Source organism: Triticum dicoccoides, chromosome 7A, assembly GCF_002162155.2.
Source record: "Triticum dicoccoides isolate Atlit2015 ecotype Zavitan chromosome 7A, WEW_v2.0, whole genome shotgun sequence".
Lineage (NCBI taxonomy): Eukaryota > Viridiplantae > Streptophyta > Magnoliopsida > Poales > Poaceae > Triticum > Triticum dicoccoides.
The window spans coordinates 524,133,096-524,138,947 of record NC_041392.1 but is presented as its reverse complement, the minus strand read 5'-3'; positions in this window follow the sequence as shown (position 1 = coordinate 524,138,947).

Genomic DNA, 5,852 nt, shown 5'->3' with positions numbered 1-5,852 from the left:
GCGGGGTGGTGCGGCAGCAGCGAGCGGTAGAGCGGCAGCGGCGGATCTGCGGGGTGCGGCGGCGACGAGATGCGGACGGCGGCGGCGCGACTGCGGGGAGCAGAGAGAGAGGTGAGGGGCGTCGGGGTCGGCCTTAAAAGGGCGAGGGGAGGGGAGGTGGTGGCGTGGAGGAGGGGCGACGGGCGCCGTGGGGGCGGCGGACTCTGGCGAGTCTTGCTGGGGCACGCGAGGAGGAAGGCGGCGGTGCGCTGGCTGGGCTGGGCCGTGGCGTGTTGGGCCGGCCCAGTTCGGCCGCGGAGGAGAAATTTTTTTTTAACATGTTTCCAGAAAAACTAGAATAATAAAACAAAATAAAAAAAATTATATAAGCATACAATATATCAAAATTTTCAAAAAAACATTTTCTACGACATGAACATTTTTCTAAAGTCAAGTAAAATCCACACGAATTTAAATAAAGCAAAGAGTGCTAATGCTCTAATAAAATCCAATAAAAATCATTTTAAAATACCAAAATAATTTCAAATTTATTTCTCTCCAATTTTCTGATGTAGGGAATCATGTTACCCTATTTTCCATGTATTTTGTTTTTGAGAAAAATAATTTGAATAAAACTCAAATAACCCAAATTGAAAAATAATAATTTCAAATGGATTTTAAATTTGAGTTTCTTTGAAACTCCCAACTAATATTCCATATGTTTTGAAGAAGTCATTTTATCTTGCATGAAAATCATTGAGTTGCTTAAAGTTTCAGAACTGGAAATATTTTCAAATGAAATTCAAATATTTTCAACACCCCTTTTCATTTAAATAAATGGAAGAAGTCATGTCATCTTCTCTCCAGGGTTTTGTGGTGAAAATAATTTGAATTCACAGAGATCATAAATGCAAAAATGAAAGTTTGGGAAAGTCCTTTTATTCCCTCTCATTTAACTTTCAAAAAGTTTCGAATTCACTCAGTTTCAATCAATCAGTCGCACAACAATCAAACAAGCAATCAAATCTATCTATTTATTATATCATTCCAAAATTTAGAATTTTGGGATATTACAACCTACCACCCTTAAAATGAATCTCGTCCTCGAGATTCGGAGAGGCTAGCAAGAAATAGGTTAGGGTCGGGGGTCTTCTCAAAATCCATCGATCATCACAGGGGGTCTGGGGTGCTACCACCCTTAGAAACATCATTACGGTCCCATCAATACTAATATACTCCATCCTCATTCTTTACGGGGCCGGTCTTCTCATATTCTCGGGAAAATCCCTTCCCTGGGCTCTTCCGGTAGTGGCATAACCTTTACCGCAATTCTTCTGTCCTTTCATCTTGGTAAGGTTCTTCCATGATTGGGTCTTCTTTGCTAACGGGTCGGGCGCCAAAACTAAACAACTATCGATATCTCAAGGCGGTCATCAATTTATGGTTTCTCCTGCAGGGAATGGGTCTGGGCTTGAACCTCATCGTATATCCTACGATTGGCAAAAGCTGCCGAGTACAAGGGAAAAATTGTAATACCATTCTAAGGTTGATTCAAGGTTTTGATCATCGTCGCTCTACTATGGGTAAGTCACTCAGATTTACCATCCCATATAGCAAGGCGAATAATAAGAGTAAGTCGGTATGGTGATTAATCCATCCTGCACCCAAATCATTACCCTGTATATGGTTTAGCAAATCTCGCATTCTAACACTCGGTCATCCTCACCAGCATTGCAGAATTTCTCTTGTCGACGAACCAAGTTCGGAAAAATCCATTGATTCTGCAAGCAAAGAAAACATATGCCGTTTCTTCACAACTCTCAGGTTTTGCGTAAACTCCTATAAGATCGGCTGTTGATAAAATCGTAACTTCTTCCAGGGTTTTTCCTTCAGCAAGAGTGTGCTTGCTTCTTGGCAGGTCCTGGGGGTTGTGGGTTATGGCCCATCTCATCACTTGTAAACCTTGAACTCATCATTGGGGCAATTGATCACTATTCCAACATCCAGTTTCCTAGCCTTCTTAAATCCATCCAAATATACTGTCGCCCTTCCTTCTATTGGCACCAAACTCAGACATGATTACTCAGACTCAGACTCATCCTGGAATTACCATTGCTCCATATTAGCAACATCATACCACCGTTATATCAAATAGTACTTCATCCCTTCATACTCTTGCGGTATCACACATATCGAGACAAAACTCATATTCATTTTGTCTGAAATCCACTTAGTGGAGTATCCTTATCTTTTCTAGGGGTCAAGGGTTCTTACAGGGTACTACCACCCTTAAAATGCACAAATCTTCCATAGACCATATTTCTCATATCCTCAAAAATGTTCAAAATCCTTCTTCATAGAGTAACAACTCATAAAACCCAAATCTTTACCAATGATGCTAACTTTATTGATTCTCCAATGATTACAATCTCTTGTTTTTCCATTACATGCCTCAACTCAACACCTTGATACAAAAGAGTTGTTCCCACTACTTGTACTACTACATTACTTCTCACAGACACAACTAATTATCACAAGTCTCCTTCTCCTTGGGGCATTCTCTGGCAAAATGCCCTGCTCCATTACAAGGAAAACATATTACTTCTGACAAGTCTCGAGGTTTCCTTTTTGGGCAACTACTGAGGTAGTGCCCTGACTCCTTGCACCTGTAATAGGTTATATGACTCAGGTCCTTCCTGGAATCCAATCTGCTTCTCTTCCTGGACTTTTCCGTTCCAATCATGGTTTCTATTTCCTGTGGGTCATATTTTCTACTTCCTCTGTCAGAAATTCTACTAGATCCCCCTTCAAACAATTCTGGGAGATGTGTCCTTCTTCTCCACATGAATAGCATGACGTGGTGCAGGGTTCAATTATGTTTCCTCTGTGTGTGTCCTCGACATCATCCTTCATCACCGGTTCTTCTACAATTTCGATGAGGGCTCCTTTCATTGCTTCTTTCTTTTGCTGGATAGTTCTTTGTACCATGGGGTAAATATGACACTAAGCAGGGTAGTGGGTAGTCCCTTCACACAAGAAACAAGTGATCTACCTAGTTGGGCATTCTTCAGCTAGGTGACTTCCTTCAAATTTAGGGCATTCATCCTTGTGTTATTTATGGTTGTGTCCTATTTCTCCATAGAGCTTGCATGCACAAGTTTTCTTCATATCATTTCCATAAGCCTTCAATTTCTAGGACACAAACCGAGACTTTGGCAAAGTCAACTTAACTTCTTTCCAAGTGGTTACTCCTTGCCATCCATTGATGGTTTGGTACATCCTCCACCAAGTAGCAACACCTCTTTCAAAGCACTGAAGAGCATGCTGGGTCATATCCTTTCCGGCTATAGGGTTATTCTTCATGCGATCTTCCATGTTCTGAATCCATCAGTCCGTCTCCAATTGACTTATCAGTCCAGAAAATATGTGTCCATCTCCATTCACCATCTATTGGGTCCAAGGGTTCTTGGGGTGAGAGAGAGAGAGAGAGAGAGAGAGATAGGGAGGGATACACACAATACAAACAATATTTTGAAAAGACAGATTTTAAGATTTTATTTTGTGGCTGTCGGAAAAACAACAAATAAATGACAGCTCACAAACGTCACATCTAACGTAAGTATATAACAGGGGTTTGGTCTTCTAAAGGTCAATAAATCTTCAACGTCGCCAGACTCTTCAGGTCTTGTTCATGTCTCTGATGGCTCCGATCATGCTTGTCCTTCTCAAGTTCCTCTGCCAGATTTCTGTTGACGTGAAGTCTCTAGTGACATCCTTTAATATTTCTGGAGTTGAGTTCCAAACTTCTGGTTTCAACATCCTTGGCATGAGCCATGGTCCTACTGTCCTTCAGTTCCTGACAAATCTTCGGTATCTCGAGGTTGTAGCTCCTCCAGCTTGGCTACTTTCAGCTTCTGGTTCCTAAGTTCTTCACGAAATGCGTCCTTGTCTAATACGGCTTCCTGGAGCTCCATCTTAAAATTCTTGATGTACTACTCCAGATCCTGGTGATACACCGTCTAAGGTTAAAACTTCATATTTTGCTGATAGATGCTCCATCAGCCTTCTAGCTATCATCCAATCCTTCCGAAGAAATGCATGCTTAGCTCAGCTCGGTGGCCATAGTATCAGTGGCGATGACATCACGGGTAACTGTGTTTCTGCCCTTGTCATTGCCATGAGCTATCTTCCATAGTTGGTATCTCCTGCCTTAGGGTTTTCTTGACAAAACTTTGAGTTCTCATGCTCCATGTTCTGGTCTTTCTCCGATACACCTTGATCTCGGGTATTGACGGCTTCCATAGTCTGAAAAATTCCAATAGGGTAGCCTTCCTAGGTCATACAAATATAGAAATTCTACAGGGCCTTCAAATTCTCCTAGTCTTCGGAGTCTTCGACCGTTGCAGTTTCCATTATTATAATGCACGGTAAAATCCTCTTCATTCCGAAATGATCTTACTTGTCCGGTGTCTTTTCCTTCTCAGAGTGGTCTCATCAGCTGAATCTTCGCATGGTCAAAAGGGGAAAAGGGGGGTATAGTCTCACTAAAAGAAATTTTTTGAATAAGCTCGGAAGAGAAGAGAGGTAAAAGATCCTTTTGAAAAGAAAGTTTTAGAGAAAATCTTTCCTATGGGCTTGCCAATTTCTAGGGGTCACGTCCTACAGTCAACATGTGCTCTGATACCATCTTGTAGCGACTCGGCCTTAGACGGTCAAGTCTCTGTGCTTAAGTGTCATCCCTAGATCGGTATGCTGACACACACAGTACTCGAGGATTTATAACAGAGATAAATTAAAGTATTGTAAATACTATTACCTCAATCCATATAGTGGAAGTAACAACAAGGTTGTGGATTCCCATCAACACCAACGGCATAGTTGAGTGTAGAAATCGTAACCCTAACGTATCACTTACTCATCGTAGGAATCCTGCAACATGAGACGTTGCAGCCACAAAGGGTTAGTACATTGAATGTACTGGCAAATTCACACCATAGGTTAATGAAGAATGATAACTATCACTACATGCATATATGGCTGGTGGAAAGCTCTACAGTTATAATGTTTTTGCGAAAAGCCAATTTTTCCCTACTCCAAAGGATTATATATTTTATTTAACTACAAAGTTGGTTGAAAATATTGAGAAGGTTCCTCCAACTCAATCCCAAATTAACATCAACAACCCAACAAATTATTTAAGTAACGTGATGAGATCAATATAATAATCCAAGTACCAGAGACTCAAGATGTCCATAACCGGGAACACGGCTAACCATGGTTAGTTTGTACACTCTGTAGAGGTTTGCGCACTTTTACCCACAAGACTCGATCTCCTCCGTTGGATTTCTCGCACTACATGGTGTTTGAGAAAAGGATGACCGAGACACAGTCTTTCAGAAGCATTAACTCTCTACTTCGGGTAGACTATACCACCTGCAACCCACTACCTGCTAGTCTACCTTTTCAAGAGCTTCACGCAACTTACTCAACTATGCTAGAGCCCATAATAGCTTGTGGCTGCACACAGAAGTTTCTAGCATGAATAGTCTTATGATCCCTTTGAGCCTGGGTGGCATTCCATAGGGTGATCACACGGGTCCTTTGGGATCCCCTTGGGCAAACACTGGGTTCTCTAGGTGCCCCAACCAATCCACCCAGATGTGTATTAAAGTAGCCACCTTAAGTTAACCATTAAATAATAACTCTCACATCTGTCATGAAATCTCTCAAACCAATACACATTTATGAGCATAGCATATCAATATGAGCATAATGGAAAAGTAACTCCCAGGGTTTGAATGTAGGGCAATAGGTTCCTACCTCATCAACTACTTCCCGATACCCACATGTTATCAATTCCTAACCATGCAATG